Below are 25,704 nucleotides of genomic sequence, written 5' to 3' on the forward strand. Positions count from 1 at the left end.
TGTGGCTGCAAACAAAGCAAATGTTGTTTTAGGCTTCACAAATTGTGTGAAGTACTAGTTCCCCTCTATTCAGCAATGGCTAGGTCTCATCTCAAGTACTGCATCCAGTTCTGCACACCACACTTTAAGAAGGATGTAGACAAAATAGAATGGGTTCAGAGGAGAATAGCAAGAATGATTAGGAGACTGGAAACAAAGCCCTATGAAGAGAGACTGAAAGAACTGGTCATGTTTAGCCTTAAGAAGAGAAGACTGAGGGGAGATATGATAGCACTCTTCAATTACTTGAAAGGTTATCACACAGAGGAAGGCCAGGATCTCTTCTCAATCATCCCAGCATGCAGGACACGGAATAATGGGCTCAACTTACAGGAAGCCAGATTTTGACTGAACATCACAAAAAACTTCCTGTTAGAGCGGTTCGACAATGGAACCAATTACTTAAGGAGGTGGTGGGCACTCCAGCACTGGAAGCATTTACAAGGCTGAATAGCAACCTATCAGGGATGATTTCGTTTGGATTCCTGCATTGAACAGGGGGTTGAACCCAATGGCCTTATAGGCCTCTTCCATCTCTAGTGTTTTAGGATTCTGTTATTCTGTTCCATTTTTAAACTGGTGATGTGGTGGTGCTTCCGGCTATATTGTTAAAAAGATCTTCTTACCTCCCTCTTGTTTTCTTCTATTTGCAATGGGCTGGGAATGTGGGGCTTAACTGTGTGGCTAGTGGATACGGAATGCCCCATCCCTGTAAAATACGACTACCACTCACAAAACTTTCAGCAGCTACCACATGTCTCTGTGTTGTTTGAAAACATACCTAGCTCAGGAATAAATAGATCAGCCCCAGGCTAAGAGTATAATACCATAAAGAGTGGCTATGCTGCAAAATAAACTGCCTGTGGGAAATAGATTTTTCTAATGTTATATTAATCAATAGCAACAGTAAGTACACCACTGTCAGATATAATCATTTCCAAGATGACAACATCCCTTTAAGTCAGCAGTATTTGATTAAAGAGAAAAGCTGTGCATGCTTGAATCCAGAAGCCCATTTGTATATGCTGCAGCTTGAAAATATGTAAATGGCCATTCTTGCTACATCTCTGCAATTGGTTGCTGTCACCTGCCATGTTACAGGATGTGGCTTCTTACTCATTCCACTTCTCAGTCATGCCCTTAGATGAAGCAGTTGGTCTTCTCACCCACAGACATTTAGTGAAACTTAGACTAGAGAGGCCAAAGAATTGGCTGGTTATTTCAGACTGAAATAAGAGGTACTACATCTAGGCGGTGACCTGATCTCTGTTGCCTCAGAGAGCAGAGTTGCATCTAATGGGCTTAAGGTACAGAAGGTTGGATTTTGGTTGAATGTTAGGAAACTTCTTGACAGTACCAGCAGTTTAAAAGGTGGGAGGGAGGTTCTCCCTTGCTGGAGGTCTTCAAGTACAGGTTGGACAGTCATCTATTGGGGATGGTTTAGGTCTGGCTTTCCTGCATCAAGCAGGGGTTGGACTTCATGGCCTACCAGAAGTGTGGGGAACCTTTGGCTTTCCGGATGCTGCTGCACTACAATTCCCATCATCCATTGGCCATGCTTGTTGGGCTGATGGGAGTTGTGGTTCAGCAACATATGGAGGGCCAAAGGTTCCCCACACCACCTGGCCTATAACGATTCCTCTGTCACTATGATTCTACAATTCATGCCTTCACCTCTGCGGTTCTCGAGGACTCTGTTTTCTCCCCATTCTCATTCATGCTGTTCCCTTTCATTTTATTCCTCATGCATCCATTCACCTGGCCCATCTGGGTTAGGACCTTTAGTGTATCCCCTTTTTCTTTTACCCTTACTGTATTTTACCTCTCTGCCCATTGAACCTTCTGTGCCTGCTCTAATTTTATTGGGTTACGCCATAGCTTAGCCTTAGAGTGCATAATTTGCACGCAGAAGTCCCGAACTTCAATTCCTGGCAGATCCAATTGTGGAACGGAGATGGTGTTTCTTACATTAACATTCATCCTGCAGCGGTCCATGCAGTGGGATGAAGTCACCCTCCCAACACATTGTTGCTGGTTGCCTGGGGCGGGAAGCAGAGGTGAGGTCAGGGCTACATGGTTACATCGAGATGAACACCACTGCCAATCTGGCAATCCAAGCAGTGCAACCACATGGCTCCAACCTCAGAGAACGGGCAAGAAATTTAATTCAATTCACATTTCAAGACAAATCTATCAGATTCACACTTTCTGAAACAACATGAGAACTGAAACACAGTCTTCCTTCTAAATTCACACCTGTTGCAATGCAGTTTGCCAGCCAACCAGTGTTTACAAAAAAGCATACGTTAGGGAAACGTGCATAAAAATGAATATATGAGGGAAAATAACATACAAAATGCATTATGCAATGAGACACTTTTTGCAAAAATGTGTACATTAGTCAAAACTGCCTCTAAAATGTGTTTATTAGGAGAAATTCACACTAAAACGCTAAAGGATTTTCATGATGTTTTTTTAAAAAATAAAAAAAAATCACACATTGCTTCAGAAATGTGGAGAACTGTATTTAAAACTGAGGAAAAAATCAGAAAGTGAAAGAACTGAAATGGATAGATTTTTCCATTCCTAGCTCAGGCCCATCCAGGTAAGAGTCAGCAGCACTATTGTTGGGAGGGTGGCTCCGTGGGTCTGCCCTACCACATATGCCACTACTGCTTCCATCATTTTCTCTATTCCAGTAAAACAAGCTCTTCATGAGCAGGCTGCTGTTAAGTTATCAACGCCAAATCAGAGTCCCTACTAGGATGCAATGATCTGGAAGAGAAATTATCGCTCAATTGCCAAGCAGTTGCTTTGAATGCATATGGTCCTAGTTTCAATCCCTGGCATCTCATTTTTTTTAAAAAAATGTACATATTAGGTGTAGAGTACAGCTGCTAGACTGATTAGACAACATTGTGCTAGATCAGCCTTCCCCAACTGTGGGAGCTGTAAAGGTGCAGCAGATGTTTTGGACTATGAGCCCCATGACTATTGGCTGGGGCTGATGGATGTTCTACTTCAAAAGATCTGGAAGGCAGCAGGTTGAGGAAGTCTGGGCAACATGGATCATCTAACCTTGTGTAAGCACGTTCCGTCCCAGAATCTCAGCATCTTAGCCAAATATAGCCAGAGACCTCACCACACCCCTGCCTGTCTCACCTCTCTGTGACATTGGAGAACATCAGACAATCCTAGATGTTTCACCACCTGCAGCATATTGATGATGATGATGATGATGAAGAAGAATTTACAACCTGCCCTTTCTCCCAAAGGGAGCCTACATTAACCAACAGACACTAGAGCACTAACAACATCTTAAAAACAAAACACCTTAAAAATAATTCCAATATAGATGCAGATTGGGAGAAGGTAACTACTTAAAAGATTTGTTAAAGAAGAAAGTCTTCAGTAGGTGCTGAAAAGACAACAGAGAACAGACAGACTATAACAGATGCTATTGGAGGTTACTGATTCATAGGGTCACCATAAGTCGTAATCGACTTGAAGACATATAACAACAACAAAAGTAAAAATACAAAGCAGTATCTGCTGAAGCAGTAATATAGAAGGATCTCTAGATTCAAGAAAATTAAAATGGTAGCTAAATTAATTTTTTACCATTGGATGTGGGCAGACACCTTTGGAATTCAAGAGGTGATTCTCTGCCCTTATTGTTATGTTTAACTTAGAAATGGTCATTTATTCTTCTTTGGGATCAGCTGCATGCAACTATGGTGCTATTTTCAAGTCAAGGAAAGGGAAGGATATTCTTGGGTCACCATTGTCTATTTATGAAATGTAATAGCAGGACAGAGTAAAAACAACATAATTCTCTTGGAAAGCTTAGTTCAGTAAATCTTGTTTCACCTTAAGGCTTAGTTCACAAAAGCTTGTTCAGAGCTCAGATTGGAGGAGCTGGAATCCAACCAAGCCTTTCAGGCCTCCTTAGAAATACAGGCTCTATAAACTCAAACCTCCTGGTTAAATACACTAGATATCATCTGCCTCAAAGACCCTGTATTTGCATCCCTCCCTGCCACATTATTGCTGAACTGTGGCGTTGCCAGAAAAGTCCTCAAAGCTTGAGGAAAAGGAGTTGTATATTGCTTGAGATAAATGAGGGAGGACATGAAGAAGTCATTATACAATCTGAGAAGCTTAGAGCCCTCTTAAAGGTGGGGGGAGCTTTTAATGGACTTTTGAGTCCATGTGCTGGTAACCTTAGGCTGGATTACTGCAATGTGGTCTATGTGGGGCTGCCCTTGGCCCTGTTTCTGAATCTCCAGCTGATACAATTGTGGCAGCCAGACTGCTGATAGAAGCATATGGCTGACAACGTGTGACATCACTCTTAAAACATCTGCCCTGGCTGCCCACCCGCCACCAAGCCAGGTTCAAGATCATTGTATTAATTTACAAAGCCCTGAATAACTTAGATCCTGAATACCTTAGGGAACATCTGGACCCTTATATCCCAGCTCAGTCACTGAGATCATCAGCAGAAGTGGCTTTGGTCATCCCCCGAGTTAGTAAGGCTCATTTAACATCGACATAATATTGAACCTTCAGTGTCATCAGTCCAGTTCTCTGGAATGCTCTGCCAACAGAGATTCAGCAGGCGCCTTCTATTTTAACTTTTAAATGCCTGCTGAAAACCCTTCAGTTCTGGCAGGCTTATGCAGGCAATTAAGATGATGCTCTTTTTGCAATAGCTGACCTTTGTTTTTATTGCATTTTTAATGTTTTTTATTGTATGGATGCTTTTTTTAACTGGTTGCAAACTGATTTGATTTTTTTTTAATGAAATAGTGATATACAAATATATTTATAAATAAATAAAAAATAATGGAAAGGCACCTAAGCTGTTTTCATTGGGGGAGAGTATAACTAAAAGATGGGCAGAGGTATAGGATGCTGTATCACTTTCTCCAGCAGCCTTCCCTTTTCCTGACTAAAATAGCAACAGCATAATGTAAGGAAGATAAGGCTATTAATGGCTACTAACCATGATGGCCACATTTTACCTCCACTGTAGAATATACCTGTGAATGCCAGTTGCTGGGAATCACAAATAGGGGTGTGCTGTTACATTCGGGTCCTGCTTGTGATCTTCCCATAGCCACTTGGTTAGACACTGTGAGATCAGGACTAGACAAGAATTTGGTCTTGTCCAGCTGGGCTCTTCTTACATTCTTATGAAGGATGTGCTTTGATTATGCAAAATTGCCTTTCTTTGGAACTTAATGGGGGACAATATGATCATGATAAATGGGTTTTGAGGGCCATTAATTGTTCCAAGCCATTGGAATGTGTGTCATACCCCTTACACGTCTGCAGGTGCTAAACTGGGAGACATTTCATTCGGTTTGCATTTAAAGCTGAATCTATCAAATTCACTCTTTTCTGAAACAATATAAGAACTGAAACACAGTCATCATTTGAAATTTGTACTTATCTGAATTTTGCTGTGCAGTTCTCCAACCAAACAAGGTTTACAAAAATGTATCTATTAGGGGAAAGTGTGCATAAAAATGAATATATTAGTGAAGATAGCATACAAAGATGCATTATATTAGGAGAAATTGCTTGCAAAATGTGTACCTTAGTCATAAAGTGTGTACCTTAGTCATAGTACCTTAGTGCATAAAATGTGTTTATTAGGAGAAATTTGCACTAAAATGCTGAAGAATTTTCATGAGAATTTTTTTTAAAATCACAAATTTCTACAGAAATGTGGAGAACTGAATTTAAGACTGGAACACAGTTGTGTAATGGCGAATTCAGAAGTGCAGGTTCCCTTCATAATAGTCACAGCTACATCCTCTCCTAAAATTATACAACTTTCTAAGATTATAGAATAATGTGGCCAGGCTTGAATACTGCTTCTCCATTACTGTCACCATTTGACTGTCCTTTAGCAACCAACAGGAACTCCTTTCACTCTGATTGGCTCAAATCAGCAGCAAACAATGACATAATTGAGAATACTCTTCTGGGGGGCTAACATAATCCCCTTTCATGCTGATTGGCTCACAGGACACTGAAGACATAGGGACCCTGCTGGGATCTGGTTCCCAAAAAAGTAAGGGGTCTAAGACCCCCCTCCCAGAGACCCTGGATGACTACACCCCTGGGAACAATGACTGCATAATCTTTCATGGGTCAGAGGCTACTTTATCCAGTTCAAGAAGTGTTATCCTAAGTGGGTAGGTATGCATGAGTATGTATACATTACCTATCCTGTGCAGAGATAGGTAAATGTTTGTGCTTTTATTTTATTCTGTTATAAAGAGAGGTCAAAATAATGTGTGAGAGAAGCAGAACACAAATAAAAATGAGCTCTGGCTAAGAATATTTTGAGAGCATTTACTGCTGTCGCTTTTAAGAATTCTAACAGAGGAATAATAATCTGTTCTCGGAAGAATTGTGGGGAGGATTGCATTGTTTAAATAGCAACCCTGAAATGAACAGAATTTTGAGCTGGCTGGCTTGGCAAAACAATGAAGAACTGTAAAGTGCTGTTGTGTGGTGAATGTGTGTGGGATGTTTCAAGAGAAGACTAAAGACTAGCGCCGTCTATATCCAACTCCCCAGATGTTTGCAATCACACCCTGTTTCTGAGCCCCAAAATTGCTACATGAAACCCTCTTTCTCCAAAATATACATATACTGCCACATGTCACTAGAAGCTCTGCTTCATCCCTTGTTTTTATTCTGCAACAGATTCTGCAATGACTCTGCGTACACACCATATCTTTAAAGCACATTCAAAGCCCATTTCGTTCCCAAAGAATCCTGGGAACTGTAGTTTGTTAAGGGTGCTTGGAATTGTAGCTCCATGAGGGATAAACTACATTTTCCAGGATTCTTCGGGGTGGGGAGAAGAATCCTGTATATGTCATCGATGCTTCTAAATGTGCCTTGGCAGCCACAGGGTGTGAAATGGCAGGCAAGGGCCCTATGCATGTGTGCTAGAGATAAGACGTGTACACTCCTACCACTGCAATTTAACTTTGAGAGATCCTGAGGAGAGAGATGAATTACCTCTAGCAACCCACACTTGGAAAACATTGACAAGGCATTTCCGACCAAAAGGCAAAAATATGGGGTAAAATAGGGATATTGGTGGTTTAACAGGGATGCTTAGGTTGTGGTTAAATGCCTTGTTGCATTCAAAATATATTAAAATGCAAATAAAGTGTGTGTGTGAGTGTGTGAGTGAGATAATCATTACCAGGAGGGACAATTTCACTCTTTCATCACCTGCTATGATCTTTTCCTCTCCTGCCAACTACAATCGCTCCTCTGAAGTGACCAGCAACAGCAGGAAATTCCTCCAAAATGAGCCAATAGGGAATAGCCTCCCAATACAAGCACCACCTTCAGAGGATCCATTTTTGTCAGTACAACAGCAGGAGAACCAAGGGGAGACCTTTCTTTATTTCATGTTATCCAAAAGATGTCAGGGTGGGCTGCAGCATGTGTAAAAACACAAGATGTATTTGTTTATTTAGACAATTTATATAGTGCTTATATTTAAATCAAACTCTAAGCAGTATACAACATAAATTAACACATCTTAAAGAGCAAATACAAAAAAACCCACAACACAGTCTATAAAATACAATTATTCACTGAACAGAGCATCCTCTTTAGTATCAACATTTAGTACTGCAAATAGAAATGAACTGCCAAAAATACAAGAAAAAGTCATAACATTGCACACTAAGCAAAATATCCCCTAGGCTTCAAAAATAATAATAATAATAAAAAGTCTAGTTAAAAATCAACGTTATTTTAAACATGGTAGATTAGACAAAAGAAAATCAACTCATTTCTTAATCACTATATAATAAAAAAGCAAAATAATTAAAACAGCCAGACCCTTTATAATAGTAAGCAGAAAACAAACGAAGAAGCCAAAAATAATACAATCAATGAATATTAAACAAGACTTGGCATCATGCTGCGGGAGACAACGGGATACTCTCCAGATGTTGGTGACCTACTGCTCCCATCATTCCTGACCATTGGCCATGCTGGCTGAGAATGATGGGAGATGGATTCCAACAGCTTCTGAAGGATGTCATTTTGGCGACCCCTGGCCTAATCCATCTCAAAATGCCATAAAAACTCCAGCTGCAGCACGCACAGTCAAACCTTCCATTCAAAGCTAGGGGAACCAGATAAGGCTTTAAAGCTCTCTTAAAAACCTGAACTGATGGAGCCAGCCATATATCTTCTGTAAGGCAATTCTAAAGAGCAGGAGTCATCAGCGAGGACAGATGCCTGCTGTGGTCCCAACATTTGTAAGCACCATCCAAGATGTTGGGTTGTCTTCAACTAAGACCTATTCAAAAGACACCCATTGAAATAAATTGAACTTGAGTTAGACATGCTGATAAACTTCAGTGGGTCTGCTCTGAGTAGGACTAGCATTGACTACCTCCTCTTATTTGCATTTAAGGTACAACAACAACGCTGTGTGTTAAATGGACATTTACATTTAATGCCATGCCTACACTGGTCCTTGCTCTAAAATTTAGACCCCTTCTGGCAAATCAGGACATTTGGAGAGTGTTCTACAGGGGGGACTGTCCCCTCCTCAATTCTGTAAGGCTGTAAGAGGAACCAGGACTTTCTCCTCACAAGGAAACAAACTGTGCACTCCTAACCTTGTCTACTCAGAAGTAGGGATGGGGGAGCAATTTTATTCAGTTCACATTTAAAGGTGAATCTATTAAACTGGCACTTTCCAAAAATATGAGAACTGAAACATTCTTTATAATTTGCACATGTCCAGATTTTGAGTTGCAGTTCTCCAACCAAGCAATGTTTACCAAAATGCACATATATTGGGAAAGTGTGCATAAAAATTAATATATTAGTGAAAGTAACATACAAACATATATTATGTTAGAAGAAGCTGCTTGCAAAAATGTGCGCAGTCGAAACTACAAAAAACAAAGGAGAAATTTGCACTAAAATCCTAAAGATTTTGTTGCTGTCGTTAGGGAGATTTTTTTAAATTGCAAACTGCTGTAGAAATGTGGAGAACTGAATTCAAGACTGGCGTTCCCGCTTTGAGAGGGCATGTTTGCCACCATCCACGTGAAGCAGAAGGCTCGGGAAGTTTCGAGAAGAAAGCAAAAGCTGGTCAGGGGGTCTTCTTAGGCCAATTAGAAGTCAGGGATTAGCAGGTATATAAGACCACTTCTCTCTGTTAGACCTGCCTTTTTTTTTTGCCTGGCTGCACCCACCCTCCCTCCCTTGTCAGTATGGGCTTTGCTAGTCGCCAATGGGGCTGAGTAGGAATTTTTTGGGGGGGATCCTGATTTAAGAATCCCTTTGGTTTTGCCTACTCCATACTGCTCGGGTTCATTTGATCGACTTTCTGGGAGTGGTTTGGGCTGTTCTGCTTTGGCTGGTGTGGAATTTGGGCAGGTAAGGTAATTGGGAAAAGAATGAGGAGGCTGAGGCATTTTGGTAAAGGGCACTCTCTAGGGAAACATCAGTGCTTAACGTCTGGTGCGGATCTGGGGAGTGTCCTAGTGGGACCGGCTTGCACATCATGGTGAACGCCTGTACGGTGGGGCCAGGATGCGGAAGTTGGAACCACATACCTGACTCCGATAGCAAGGAGGGATATTTTTTCCCATATCCTTGGTGTGGAGTTACAGTCCAAGGTGACTGACCTGATTTAAGATTGAGGGAGAATTCCCTACTAGTTAGTCTGTACCTCACCTGCCCAAAGGAGTTTAAAATTGGATTAATTGGATTAATTGGATTATGGTTTAATATTTGTTATATTTTATTAAATATAACATTATACCATATCTGTGTCATGAGTCTTTTTGGGTGTGGGGGCAATGGAAAAATGAGAAACAGAGGGATCTGAAATGAACAGTTCCTTCCATCCTTACTCAGAAGTCCTATTGAGTTCAAGGGGATTTACTCCCAGGCACGTAGGGTTAGGATTGCTGCCTAAGTTTGTAGAAGGATGTTCTGATTCTTCTTAGAATTTTGAGGAAATGGAGCAGAAAATGGTTGGTGTCTCCTCCCCCCTTTTTTCTTAATCGCACACTTTACTCGGAGGAATATCCTATACTCATCCATATGAATTAAAGGAAGGGGGGGAAATAAACAAACCCCTACACAACAAAACAAATCTTGTTCTTACCCACTAAATTATATCTGAAAAACTGGCTGCAGTCCATTTCTTTCATACACCATTATGCTGTCAAGAATCATAAATGCCCACTTCTAAGTGCACCGTAGATTTGTGACAGCGAGATGCCCAGAAGGGATTTCAATTATTTCAACCAAAAGAAGGCTGATTGAACAAAATGTACAAATCTTGTGAGTGTTACATCAGGAAACAATCTGAGCTTGGGAGAAACTGCAGGTCCTTCCCTCGCCCACCCACACACACACATCGTTCTATTTTGAGATGTCTGTTGAGTGTGGTGTGGTTGGCTAGGGTAAGAACATAAGAAGAGCCCACTGGATCAGGCCAAAGGGCCATCCAGCTCTAGCTTCTTCTCCTCTCAATGGCCAGCCACATGCCTATAGGAAACCAGGCACCTGGTTGGCCACTGTGAGAACAGGATGCTGGACTAGATGGGCCACTGGCCTGATCCAGCAGGCTCTTCTTATGTTCTTATGTTCTTAAACCCACAAGCAGGACATGAGTGCTGGACTGGATTGGGGAGATCTGGATACAGATCCCTCCAGTGGAGGCTCGTGCCCATTGGGACTGGTGGGATGGAAGGCAGGGAGCACAAACAGTAGGTGCAGCTAGAGCCAATGACAGGAGGAGCCACCCAATTCTAGTTTTGCCCCTATTTTCCTCCCTGCTGAGTTCTACAAGGGGCAACATTGAGAACTGAGGATGAGGAGTAAGCTGACAGCCAGGGCCACCCCGTGGACTGGTTATAAGAAGGAAAGAAGGCAGGAGGGGGCTGGCTGAGGACAGGTTGAGGTTGGTGGGGCAGTGCTCCTTTAGCCCCAATGGACCAGACTCCAATAGATCCCTCCTAGGCCGAGAAATAGATAGGATGACTCTGGCCCAGTCACTCACTCTCAGCCAAACCTATTTCATTGGATTCTTGCAAAGATTAAATGGAATAAACTCTGAGCACCTTGGAGGTAGGTCATACAGTAAACACATACATCTGCATATTTTTAAAATGTATCATGTATTTTTAAAATGTATCAGTTTTTATTTCCTGGGGACACAGAATTCCCAGGTGATCCTCTATCCATGACCCACCCAGATCTGGACCTGCTTAGCTTCAGCAATGTTTACAATCAATGAAATGTTTATTATGCTTGGCAAACCATTAAACAAAGAACAAAATATAAAGCAATACGAAAACCACAGCCTCAGTAGAGCCAATTGTTAATTATTCAAGGTGACGAGTCAGGAACTGACAATAACATTGCAACATTCATATATATTGCTGCCTATTTGGTCATAGATTTATTAGACCCCCATCAATGCTACATCATATGCCTTTAGAGCAGAGATGGAGAACCAGTGGCTTCCATCAGCTACAGCCAGCACGGCTAGTGGTCAGGGATGATGGGAGTTGGAGTCCAACAGCAACTGGAGATTCCACTGGTTCCCTATCACTGCTTTAGACCAGGGATCAGGAAGTGATCTGTGTGTGTTTGGAACAAGATGTACTATTAATTTACTGATATTTGAAAGAGAAAGCAAGAACTTTTCCCATGTCTCCGAGAAGCAATGAGAGAGTGAAGGCTAACTAAAGTGCTGTGCTCTTATGTATATCTTCGCAAATACACAGATGCAAATAACAAATCTTGGACTCTTCCTGGATTTGGGATTATCTACAGATGTCGGGCATCCAGGCCCATGGGTGGATTACTCTGATCTGTACATATAACACTTTCATCCAGGACAGATATTATCAAGACTTTCCACATTTTACTTAACTATAGTGGAAAAATCTACCCAAAGTCTTGTTAAGCATTTGTTATCTTTTTAAAAAGGAGACTTTGGCCTAATAGGAAAAGCTAAACAAGGTGATTCATATCTGAGGCCTTTTCCTTTTATTCTTACTTGTATAGAAAAGGAAACAAATGGAATTGATAAGTGAACTAAGTATGCTTTCCTGAAACTATGGCCACATCCATACCATAGGTTGTCTTCAACCTACTCAGAGTAAACCCACTGAAATTAATCAATCTACGTTAGTCATGTCCATTAACTTCAGTGGTCTCTTTTGAGTAGGATTAGTCTTGAATATCACTCTATATTTTTACAGCACTGTTCTATCACTTTAACAACCGTGGCCTCTCCCCAAAGGATTGCAGGAACTGTAGTTTGTTAATGGTACTGAAAGTTGACAGGAGACACCTATTCCCCTCACAGAGCTGTAAGTGCCTGACTTCTCTGGGAAGAGGGATTGATAAACCATTCTGCAAATTGTAGCTCTGTGACGGAGATATCTTAATAACTCTCAGCACCCCTAGCAAACTGCAAACTGAAAAGAAAGGGATGTTTCCTTTCTTGTGGCTTCCCGAAAACATCTGGTTTGCCAGCTGGGGGAAACAGGCAGGCGAAGCAGACAGATCTTCAGTTCAATTCAGGAGGACTCTTGTCACGTTGGTGCAAAATGGGGGATGAGGTTCTGCATTTTCTGTTTCCACATTTTATTTTTATTGGAAGTTTATACTTCTTATCATCCACAGATGCCAATGAGGCTTAATCTCTAGGCTAAACATCTACCATCAACATGATAAAGGAGAGGTGGAAGGACAGAACAGGGATTTCATCATACAGGGTAAATTTAGCCCTGCATATAATAAATGTAAACCTTGCACTCTAACACTTTGATTATAATCTGTGGGTACAATGCCCTTAAAACAATTTCCTGCTGCTTTTTAATACATTAAGGGGAAATTATGTAAATGCTACCACATTAGATTGATTGGATTGAAATGAAGCCTTTTCTACTTGATTTTATTTTATTTTTTGAAGGGAAGAGTCACAATTACAATGATTGAGAATGTGGGGTGTTAATGAAAATGCTAATCAATTCCTCCTCATCAGGCACTGGTATGGGCTCTGCCCAGTTTCTCTGTATCAGTCACACTTCAGGCTAACTGTTCACACCTCTTTACAGCTCTGGATACAGAGTCCTTCAGATTCCCTAATACACTTACGTGTTTCTATTTAAGTGAACTGTGCTCATCAAATGGAAACTGGGGCTGGATGGAAATGACCTCCTAAAATTACCTGTGCTCTTTATGAACAGATTGCTGGATGTTCTTGGAAGGTGAAATTCTCCAATAGTCTCAGAAAGTTATTTTCTGAGAAATTCTGCTCAGTTAATGCTGACTTCGTATGTGGGAGAAAATGGATTCAATTCACATTTAAAGGTGAATCTATCTAATTTGCTCTTTCCAAAACAATGCACAAACAGAAACACAGCCATCCTTTGAAATGTACATTTCTCCAGATTTTGCAATGCAGTTCCGCAGGTGTAAAAAAATGCACACATTCATGAAAATAACAGGAAAAAATGCATTATACTAAGGAACATTGCTTTGCAAAATTGTATATATTAAGCAAAATTTCATAAAAAGTTTGTGTATTTTTGGAAAAATTCACACTAAAATACTAATTGGTTTTATTAAAACTTTTTTTTAAAAAATCACAAACTGATGTGGAAATATGGAAAGCTACAGTTAAGATGGGAAAAATAAGAAATGAAGAGACCCTTAAAAGGACATATTTATCCATCCCTAATTTTGACTGAAAGTCTTTTGTTAGCAGGGTTTACTTTACTTTTTTCAGAGCAGGGTCCCAGCCAGGTCCGTATGTCTGCAGCATCCTACGGACCAATCAGCATGAGAGGGGAGTGTGCTAGTCACTGAGAAGAGTCTTCTAACATGCTTTCTTATCCTTTTCTGCTGATTGGAGACAATCGGAGTAAAAAGAGGTGAGGCAGTCACTGAGAAGACTCTTCTCAGTAGCTAATGCCCCCTTCATGCTTATTGGCTCCTAGAGACATCTGTTGTGGGAGAAGATGTTAACAAGGATCTCATTCTCAACCCAGCAGCAAAAAAAGGGGCATGGCTGTGACTATCATGAAGAGACCCTGCACTTTTGAATTTACCACCACACCACAGTTTGTTATTTCTTATTTTTTGGGGGGTGGGGTTGAAAGAAGCAACTGATTAAGAGAAGATGATTGGAAGGGGAGCAGGAGGGCAAGCCCAATGCTTCCTTCAACGATAATTTTTAAACTTGTAATAATAACATGTAACATTTTCATAGCACTACATAAGTGTTGTAGCCCAGGGGTTACCACACTGTGGTTTGTGGATTTCCCGTGGTCCACGAGCTTCATCCAGGTGGTTCCTGACAGGTACACATTAAATACACACATTGACTTTCAGTTATTTTATTTACTGCTGCTTTTATTTCTTTTATTGCTTTTACTGCATTACAATTTGAATTCTGCAGAATGCAAATGGTAACAGTGTAAAATACAATGTAAGAAATAAAAGAAGGAATACAAATACAAATAAATCATGTAGATCTACAACAGAGCATTACGACTGTTACAATAAACAGAAAAATCATCAAGGGGTCCACCAAGACCATCCAGAATTTTCAAATGGTCCACAGGGGAAAAAAACCCTGGGAACCATTGTTATAGCAGATATTGTATGACACCGTAATATCAAAAGTTCTCTATTTTCTTTTTTTCTTCTTGCCCTGCCCAGACTTTCCAAAGTATCACCTCTTCACCATAAAAAAAGCCTCTCTAAAGCACCTTTTTGTTTCTCGCATAGACTACTTAACAAGTAACATTATAGATGATGGTGACTGTACAATTGATTTCTCACTCACACACACACACATGGTAGATTTAGCTGAAACCATAATATCAGAAATCTGGCCTATTAGTATCCATTTAGAGATAAATATGTGCAGGTGGAAATAACCTAATGAGTTTGTTTGTGTTATTTATGCTCTGACATCATTTCCATCCCTAGGGCTATTTTTCAGTGCACATTGCAACTTTGATATCCTGCAACCAGCGGCATATCTCCTCCAATGACCAATTTGAATTCCCTGCTGAAATATACAGATACAAACTCCCAGGTATCCTGCATAAAGAAACCCTCCTAAGGCCACATGTAGAAAGGTAGCTAGGAGTAGGCATTTGGGTGCAAAGACTGTGAGCTGACTTCATTTCTGGTAGTGAAAACAAATCCCTGGGCTCAGAATGTTCTTTAATTCCTCTAACTGTACATCTTTTGCACCTGGCTCCAGTTGCAAATCATGGGATTCTAGTTTTTAAAAAAAAAAAAAAAAAAGCCTGAAGTCTGCCTATCCCTGTCCTAAAGAGCAATCTGAATGTTGACGATGCTGCTGCTGATTATATTAGTCTCTTTTTTCACAAAAGTGATTCAAAGCAACTTACAGAAACAAACAGTAAAAACAAGTATAAAACCAGGAGTAAAAGCAACCTAAAATGCTTGCTGATAACATGCATAAAAGAGCAGATTCAATTCAACTCACCCAACTAAAACCACCAGCAAGGTCCAGACGATGAGTGTATACAAATGTTTTTGCCAGGCACCTAAAAACAGATAGCCAGGTGTGCCTCCTTGGGGAGAGCATTCCACAAACAGAGAGCACTACTGATATGGCCTGATAAGGCCTGTTCTCAGAGGGAGCACATGGAGAAGGGCCCCAGATGGTGAATACAGGGTCCAAGTTGGTTCATGTGGGAAGAGGTGGTTCTTTAGTTACTGGGGTCCTGATCTGAATAAGGCTTCATAGGTCCAAAACAGCACTCTGAATTGGGCCTGGAAACTAATTGGTAGCCAATACAGTTGTGCCAGGACTGGTGTTATATGTCAAGCGTTATGGCCTCTATCACTATCCTTTGCTGCAACTATTAGAAAGTCATGTTTTCCCACACATAGGGTGATTATACAGCCATGAGAGTGGCTGTATACAATAGGCCAGCATGGATTTTTCACATTCCACAATGTTAAATTGAAAATACTCCCATGCCATTATGATGCTTCCCATAAGGTCATTTCAAAACAAAACCTTACAAAACTTATAGTCCTGAATTCAGAAACACTTGCTTAACAACCCTCTAAGTTTTCATGGCAATACACAAAACAGTCAGATAGAATCAAGAGTTCAAAATGTAAAGAGAGAGAGAGAAGGTGGGGAAAACCCTGAAAAAGAATGATACTGTTCACAATGTTTTCCTTTTGGAAAGGAAAGGGGCTTCCCCTCAGCCAAGTGCCCGCCCACCCAATCTCCTTCCCTCTCCCTCCCCTACCTGCCCTCCTCCTCCCCTTCCTGCCCTCCTCCTCCTCCTCTCCCTGCCCCTCCCCCAGGTCAGTTTCACCTATCCTAAACATGATTGCACAGGAGGAAATCCCACTGAACTAAAAAAAATGCAAATGACCAAACCTGCCCTCCCCTCATCCTCACTCTTATCCCCTCTTGCCCCTCCCCTCTCCTCCCCTTTCCTTTGCCCGTACTTCCTCATCCACTTGCAATCCCCTCCTTCCCCCTCTTCCTCCTTCCCCTCCTCTCCCCCATGGTCAGTTTTACTTATCCTAACCATGATTGCACAGGAGTAAATCCCATTGAACTCAATAAGCATGCAAATGATCAGACCTGCTTTTTCCCTCATTCCCCCCTCCTCTCCCTTCTTCCTCCCCTCCCCTCCTCCCCATGGTTTCACCTATCCGGACTGCAGGGGAGTAAATCCCACTCAATAAGCATGCAAATAATCAATCCATTCTCAGAAAACTTGCACAGGATCCCATTTCTTACCACCCGGATTAAAAAGCAGACAAATTCACTAATAATTCACTTAAATTAATTCACTTAACCACTCCACTTAAGGAAAGGTGGGCATGGTCAATTAAAACCATAGAGAACACCTAGAATTTTGCTAGAATATATTTCACCTCCCACTGTTGTATCTTGTGCAAACTGAGACACTCCTCATGTCCATTGGAGACTAATAGTCAGTGCCATTATTCCACAATTGTTTTTGGAGTTTGTTTAGTGTTGCAAAATGTTGCTGTACTTCACATATTCACAGAAACAGAAGCAAAAGAAAATGATTTACTATAGTGATTACAAAGTAAATCAAACATATTTAAAGTGAGTATCTGAACTATATCAGCTCTTTTAATATTGTTGCTTCCTCCCTGCTAAAACAAGATCAGTACAGCACGTCTTGTTTCTGTTATTTGGACTGATTGCAGGTGTTGCCACCACTCACCATATACTCAGAGGTACATGTTACCAAATTCTTCCAAGCTACACAGGAAGTAGATTGGACTGTGAAAGACCAACCCAAATTGTGTTTGCATTTTTACAAATTTGTAGAGCAATACAATATCTCAGACAGTAGGTCAGGTCTCCTGCTCCCCTGCTGTATTCACTATAGCTGCCTAATTTTCCTGCTTTTTAAAGTTTGACAGAAATATCTGTTGGCTGTAGGTATGTTCTTAAACCATAATTTTTTTTTCCTATTAGTGAATATTCTGTTAAGTCAGTCTGAGGGGCCACACAGTGACTACTCTATATTCTTCTATGTATGGGTAAGAGAGCAAGGCGGCTTTCACACTGCACTTTATTCTGCTATTCTGAAAATTTCTTACCTGGTAAATTGTGCATTATATTTGATCTTTCACATGACGTACAACCTAGTTCTGGAATTCTAGTGGAACATAGTGCAAGTTTAGCACTATTTTTCATGATAATACCAGAAATAATCTGTTTGCAACCTTGGGATCCTGGGAAATCGTGGGAGTTCTTTGCTGGCTGCAGTCACTTATGTGCCAGGCATCCCAGCATGCAATGTGTTCCCACCCTTTAGGTGTGCTTTTTTTTGCCTGATGAAAATTGTACCAGTATTCCACCATAGGCACAGTTAGCAGCAGCATTTATCCCCCACACCCCTGAAGCTATACCGCTATATATATGTCAGATGCTAAAGGGAGAGGGTTGTACGGTGACAGGATGAGGTCTTAGACTTCCTAAACAGTGGGGAACTACATTGTGCATGTTTATAATGGGTGAGGAACAAAAAGAAAGCATTGTTCATTGCAGCCACGCGAAAGACATTTGCACGAAATGCCGGTATATCAACTGAAAAAGCTACTGTTCCTTAACGCAACAGGTAGAGTGTGAAAGGAATTGTAGAAATCGGGACAGAAACGCTACCGTTTTAATCCATTAAACTAACACAATAAAGCCGTGTCTGAAAGCAGCCCAGGACAAAACACTTTTATCATTTCAATAACCTCATACAGTTTTCAGCCCGAGGGCCACAATCTCTTCAGAGCAACCTTCATAGGGCCACATGTCAGTAGTGGTCAGAGCTGGAGGCAAAACTGGGCACAGGAACAAATGTGAATTCTACCTTTGTACAGTAGATCTGTTTCTACACACACTCACACTCTTAATCCTCCATCCTCCATTTTTTTTTTCTTTTGACTGATGAAAATTGCACCAGTATTCCTGCATAGGCACAAACAGAACTTCACTCAAGCTTGCTCTGGATCCCTATAAGGATTCCGTTAATCACCTAAAATATATATAAACGTAATTGTGATTAACCAAACAGAGGTTTTTATTATATTAACAAAACGTTTCAGCTTCCGCCATCATCAGCTGCTAACATACAAATGCTGTTACCAAGGTGGTAGTTATAGAGCTTTGAGGATGGAATGCTCAGAGAGGCTTCCTTTGCAGAAGCTAAGTAGTGGTGGTACTGTCCTCCAGGTTCAGGCCATGTGGCGCCAATGTGTCCAGAGAGTAAATCCAAAAGTTCTCCCTTTTGGTCAATGCTGCTGGATCTGCTGGCATCTCTATCTCTGTTATGGAAAAGTCCAACAGGCTGTGACCCTCGATGTTAAAATGCTTTTCAACTGGTTGCTCCACTTATATATTATATATATATAATTGTTGTAAGCCGCCCAGAGAGCTTCAGCTATGGGGCGGTATACAAATGCAATAAATAAATAAATGTTAGATGCTAAATGGAGAGGAGTGCACGGCAACAGGATGAGATCTTAGATCTCCTACACAGTGGGGAACTACAGTGAGCATGTGTATAATGGGTGAGGGGGAAAACAAGTGGTTGTTCACTGGAGCCGTGTAAAAGACATTTGTGCGAAATGCTGGTATATCAGCTGAAAAAGCTACTGTTCCTTAATGCAACAGATACTGCAGTATGAAAGGAATTGTAGAGATTGGGACAGAAGCACTACCTTTTTAATCCATTAAACTAACGCAATAAGCCCCATAACTGAAAGCAGCCTGGGATGAAACACTTGTATCATTTCAATAACCCCGTACTGTTTTCAGCCTGAGGGCGGCATTCTCTTCAGAGCAATCTTCGTCTTTATTTAATTTTATTTATTTATTTATTAGATTTACATCCCACCCTTCCTCCCAGTAGAAGGGTTTTCTTGCTACCCATGGTAACCATTTTGTGCCAGTACTCACAGCACTTATATCAAGGCATATCAGAATCTCATTATTTTTTTAAAAAAAAGAGCACTACTTGTCCATTGATCTCAGTGGGTCTACTCTGAATATGACTAACATTTGCTATCACGCCTAAGAAAGTATGGGTTGGGGGCCAAGCTGTTGTAGGTGTCTGAAATACAGGATGGCCTACAAAATTCCATGGAAGGAACAACTACAGACCATGCCTTTTTTCAACCTCCAGCAAAGCAGTCTTCAATGTGCCAAGGTCATGATAAAAGGCCTCTGTTATGTCATCGTAAATATCCATCTCAGTGTTTTTTGCTATCGAGCTGTTTATTTCCACCAAGCCTCATTTCTGGTCCAATTTGATCAGAAAATTAAACTTCTATTAGTGCAATTTCTCACATATGCAAGTATGCAGATTGCATGTTCAATACAGTCTATTTCAAAAATCTATTTGGGCATTAAAATGTATATGGAGAGGATAGGACCACAATATTCTTTGAGCTCCACACAGTTTTCAAATGCTAAATGAGATTTGCCTGCAGCTTGGTGGAGGTATTAAATTAACTAGAAATTCTAGAGAGGTAGTCATGTTATTAAAACTGATTAAATTAAGTAGAATGATTCTAATTATGACTGGAATATGGAAGAATTCAATATTGTTTCCCCCTTTTTAAAGCCTTGATCCTGAAATACATTGCTTCATCTCTTTAAGGTGCTCTTTGTGATGCGTCCTTCCCTGGCTCTCCCTGTCAGGTTCCTACCTGCTCGTGGTTACTGCCTGTCTCTAGGCACCACCAGGGACTCCACCAGTCCGGACCGCACTCTCTTATGGTTTACCTATCCGCTCTAGCACAGATCTCAACAGATCCCCCTGCTAGGCAACCACCAGTAACGTCCCAATACTAGTATTCCCAGAGACTCTGAATACTGGTATTGTTATTCTCTTCACCGCTGCGACCATTTGTTACAGTTCCCCTTCAGCCTTGGTCATTACCTTACTCTCCCTTCTGGTCTGTGAAACCCCAGCCAAGGATCAGGCCTTTGGTAAACCAAATTAAGTATTTATTACAGATAACAAAGCTAACAAGATTAACAAGATTTCTTCTTAAGACACATAAGCATATGGTTTTACTCAATACTAATCCGAACTCCACCTCCCTCCTGGTAAACAACTCTCTAAACCCCACCAAGCAACCCACTCTTTCTCTTCTCCCTCCAGATTCCACAATTCACCACCTCACATTCACACAGATTTACCTGTCATTCTTTCATTTATACTGTCAGCCATTTTAAACATTCAGCCAATCATCAAGCATTCTATTGCCCATTCACTCCCCCTCCTCTTTCACTACTTACCATGTATACTCTAAACAACCAGCACTTACCATATATACACTAATATATAGGAACATCACGCTCTTCTCCTGTGCTTAATGGCCGGGGAGAACTATTATATCTACATAATTGGACTTTGCAGGCAGGCAGGTATGTACGATACATTAAGCTGCCAAGGTAGCAAAAGTACTTGCAAAATGTACAAAGGCCTTGAGCTGAGGCTGGCTTGACGTTACATATTTGAAACCTGAAACTGATCTACCCACCCCTTTTATAATCAGATGTCTTTAAAAGAGGATGAGAGAAATTCATGGAGGAAAAGGCTATCAGTGGCTACTAGCTATGATGGCCATGCTCTGCTTCTACAGTCAGAGGCAGTATGCGTCTAAATCCCAGTTGCTGGAAACTGCAGGAGGGGAGAATTATTTTGGGTTCAGGTTCTGCTTGTGGGCTTCCCATAGGCAACTGCTTGGCCACTGTGAGAACAGGATGCTGGACTAGATGGGCCACTGGCCTGATCCAGAAGACTCTTCTTGTGTTCTTATGTTCTATTCTTACATGTTCTTAAACATTTTGGGTCCCATCGATCCCCCCCCCCCATTTATATGTAGGAAGCTGTGCAATCTTATAAGTAGGGACAGTGAGTGAGACACATAGGCACTGGAGCAAACAGTAGTTGTAAGATCTTGCAGTGGAAACCTTGCTAGGATGGGGGAGAACCTTGGGTGGAAAATTATTATTTGTGATGAGTACCAAATCACACTGGATTGGATCCAGCTGCGACTCTCAAATGTCAGAAGGCTCTTTGATTCAGTGGAGGCTTCCATCAGTAGAAAAATGGAGAGGCATTTTTCACTTATTCACCTTCACCCTGTAGTCCCCTGCCTTCCCTCCCCCATCCCTTAGTCTGCTCAGGAGTATTGGGGGATCCTTTGAAACAGTGTGGTAGGTGTCCCAAGGAAAAGCAGATGAAACAGACAATCTCCCCTTTTGGCTCACAGAGATCTCCCCCAAAACAAAACGCCTTCCTTCAGTGGAGGATACAACCCACTGCAGTTTAAATAAGAGGTTTAAATCATTCATATCATGCCATTCAAATCATTAATAGATACTAAAATGCAGTTCATCCTAGATAACTAGATATGATCCCAGACCATATATAACTACAATCCCACACTGCAATCCTGCAACATTGATTGACTTCAACAGCATTTAAGCAGTCAAACGTGGTACACAATTCTGTTCTACTTTTGCCTTAGGCTCTGGCCCCCATTGGCATGTGGCCCCTGGAAAGTTCCCCATGAAAGAATTCAGCTCTCAGGCTGAAAAATGTTCCTCAACCCTAATGTAGTGGCTGCTTTGTAAGAGACGGCCATAAGGACGGGCCCTCAAGTCAGGGAATCTCTGAAGGTTGAACTTTGATTCTCATGACCCAATGATTAAGTTGTCCTTAGCCTAGAAAGCTGGTCCTGTATCCTGCATAGGTCAGATGGGTACATTAGGAGAAAGTTGCACGAAAATGCTGATGAATTTTCATGATTTTTTTAAAATGCAAACTGATGTGGAAGTGTGGAGACTGAACTTAAGAAATGAGAAGCTGAAGTTGACAGATTTGTCCATCCCTAGGGATAGGGTTTGTGTGGATGCCCATGTCCCCTGCCCGTAGTTTTAGCTGACAAAGGATGAACACACCTAGGATAGAGACACAATCTTGGTGCCTTTTCCAATGCATCTGCACCTCTCTTTTCTGAAATGGGGCACATGACAATAGTCAAACCACACCCCTTTTTACTCTAAAGCCTGGTCAGATCAACTGCTTTTTTAAAAAAAAAATCAGCTTCAAACAGTTTTCAAAACTGATTGGCAGATCAACTCATTGCCCCTCCAAGTGTGGAAAATTGAAACTCTTTGCTGTAGGTGACTCAGAGCTTGGAAACGTTACTTTTTTGAACTACAACTCCCATAAACCCAATCCAGTGGCCATGCTGGCTGGGGCTGATGAGAGTTGTAGTTCAAAAAAGTAGCTTTTCCAAGCTCTGAGGTGACTAGTGTGCCCACAGCCCTAGTATCAACCAACCACAGTAACATTCATTGGGTCTGCTGTGTTCCTTTTCATCCTGCAATGACTAGGATTCTATGAGAGAAGCAAACTATTTTCTCTGAACTCTTAGCTTTTCTGAAATATGTATGTGGTGCCCCCCTCCGATTTTCCACTAGGTTACTTAACGTTTCCTCCTGAACATTGATTTCTGCTACTGAAACTTAGTATCCATCCCAATACAATTAAGCATTCTGACCAAGCCTTTTGCAGTTGTTGATGGAAGCTGTGTTTCACTCATTGGAAGAATGTGAGGCTGTGAGCACACTAGTCACCTACAGCAAAGCTTGCCCATTGGCTATAACCAGAGTGGGAACAGGTTGATCTGCTGATCAGTTAAGAAATCTCTTTGAAGTGATTTTTTTTTAAAAAAAAATACACACTCAAGCTGATCCCACTGAGTTTTATAGTAAAAAGGGGCAGGAAAGGTGAAGATGTGCTGGAACCAGCAAAATAGTAAGTGTGTTTCTACCCTGAGGCAACACAACCAGCATTTACTTAAGGCTGCACTTTTTTCCAGGTTAAATCCTATTGCTGGTATCCAGGACAATCCATTCATTTATTGCTGGCTCAACCTTTCCAAGGAATCCTTTCAGTAGCTCAGCTTACTTTAAATGCTAAATTACTTAATAACAAGTGTGGGTGTGTACATGCATGTCTGTGTGTGTGTGTGTGTGTGTGTTAGGGATGGGCAATAATTTTGATTCAGTTTGCATGTCAAGCCGAATCTATCCAATCTGCAATTTCCAGAACAATATGAGAAATGAAACACAGCAATCCTTTGAAAATTGCACTTATTTGAATTTTGCAATGCAGTTTGCCAACCAACCAATGTTTACAAAAATACATATATTAGGGGGAAATGTTCATAAAAAAGAATATATGAGTGAAAATAAAATGCAAAAATGCACTACATGATGAAACATAGCTTGCATAAAATGTGTACATTAGTCAAGACTGTCTACAAAAAATGTTTATTAGGAGAAATTCTCACGAAAATGCTGGAGAATTTTAAAGAGGACTTCTTTTAAAAAATCACAAATTGCTACAGAAATGTGGAGGAGTGAATTTAAGACTGGAAAAATAAGAAACAGTGAACCAAAATTGACAGATCCTTCCATCCCTACCCTGTGGTTGCTTGGAAGTTACCAGATGAGAGAGTCAGTGATGGCAGATGGGGATACCTGTAATCCGACTTTGCCCACCATTAACAAACTTCTGTCCTCCTTCTGTAATACACAGCTGCAGGGAAGTGTTGAATATATTCTAGATCAGGGTTGGCTATCCTGTTTGACTCCAGCTCCCGTCAGCCCCAGGCAGCATGAAATGTCTGAAGAGCCACAGGACAGCAGCCCCTGTAGCTCATATGGAGGCAACAGATCTGGATTTTGGACCCTATATGTGCGCCCTAGAATGTGAGACCTAGCATATTCCCAGGATCTAATGCAATACACAGCAGTTCCTTGGCAGAGGTGCAGCACTTCCTTGGCAGACAAGTCTCAGTTGGAAAGAGTTTCTGTATGTAAGAAGTTTAAAACCTGTGGAGCAAATAATAGTGTGAGCTACAGAACTGTGCCCAGAAGTTTCCAAGTCATATTCATGAACACTTTGGCACCTCCCCTTTTACTGAGAGAAATCACATTAAAACAAAAAAACTGCATGAGGAAAAGTTATTGCTCAGAAGAACTACAAATGTCAACTTGGAGGCTGAAGCTTGCAACAGCTGGCCTGTATTTCCTTCTCAGTGGAAGGTTCAGGAGCAACCCAATGCTTCTTGAGCTACCATTATTCTGATTTTCCCATATGAGGGGATGTTCAGTGTGACCTCCCTAGCACATTATAATGGAAGAGCAACTATGTTCTGACCATGTTCCGGCCTGTGTTGTATGCTTAAGGGCTTCCCACACACAGGCTTCTGGTTGTCCATTATGAGCAAAAGTTGCCGAGCTAAACAGGCCTTTGGTCTGATCCAACAGGACTCTTCTTTTGTTTTTATTTTTAGGGACATTAGAGTAAGATGTGGAAAAGGAAACAAAACCCTCCTCACAACAAGCTAGTCTAGCACTAGCCTAGCACTCTGACTGGCTACAGCTCTCCACGTTCTCAGGCAGAGGCCTTTCCCACAGAAACATAGGAAGCTGCCTTAGGCTGAGTCAGACCATTGGTCCATCCAGCTTGGTATTGTCTACACTGACTGGCAACAGCTTTCCAGGGTTTCGGACAGAGGACATCTCCTGTCCTGCCTGGAGGTGCTAGGAACCTGGGACCTTCTGCATGCAAAGCAGATGTTCTTCCCCTGAATTACGGGCTTTCTCCATCACTTGCTACCTGATCCTTTTGAAACTGGAGATGCTGGGGATTGAACCTGTGACCATCACTGCATGCAAAATCACTGAGCTAGGGTCCCTCTGGCAATTTCACACTGGCCAATCAAATGTGGGACAATCAAGAGATGTGTGAACCTGGTGTCAATTGCATCATTAGTGCAGAGATCCTGACTTGGGCTACAGCCCTGAGGATAACATAATGGCCAGTCTACTCCTGGGGAGATGCTTTCTCCACAAGAGGGAAAAGGACTGATATTAATGGGACCGATGCCAGCTTCTTCATTCTTCCGATAGTCTGGGGTTACACAATTCTAGAAGTTCTCGGAGAACTCCAAGGTGGCAATATGATGCTGACGGGAACACTAGAAAGACTG

General features: G+C 41.4%; 1 protein-coding gene across 7 annotated transcripts in view; it reads right to left on the reverse strand.

The window, feature by feature from the left end:
• The window catches only part of CDH11 (cadherin 11), a 165,308-nt gene that overhangs the window by 134,757 nt on the left and 4,847 nt on the right, over positions 1 to 25,704 (reverse strand). For 2 of the 7 annotated variants that reach the window (XM_061593717.1, XM_061593715.1), the window contains exon 2: positions 7,306 to 7,514. The exons of the other annotated variants lie outside the window; for them this stretch is intronic. The gene's annotated coding sequence lies outside the window, so the exon portion shown is untranslated. The remainder of the gene's footprint in view (positions 1 to 7,305; positions 7,515 to 25,704) is intronic. 7 annotated transcript variants of the gene reach the window in all.

Source organism: Rhineura floridana, chromosome 13 (genome assembly GCF_030035675.1).
Source record: "Rhineura floridana isolate rRhiFlo1 chromosome 13, rRhiFlo1.hap2, whole genome shotgun sequence".
Lineage (NCBI taxonomy): Eukaryota > Metazoa > Chordata > Lepidosauria > Squamata > Rhineuridae > Rhineura > Rhineura floridana.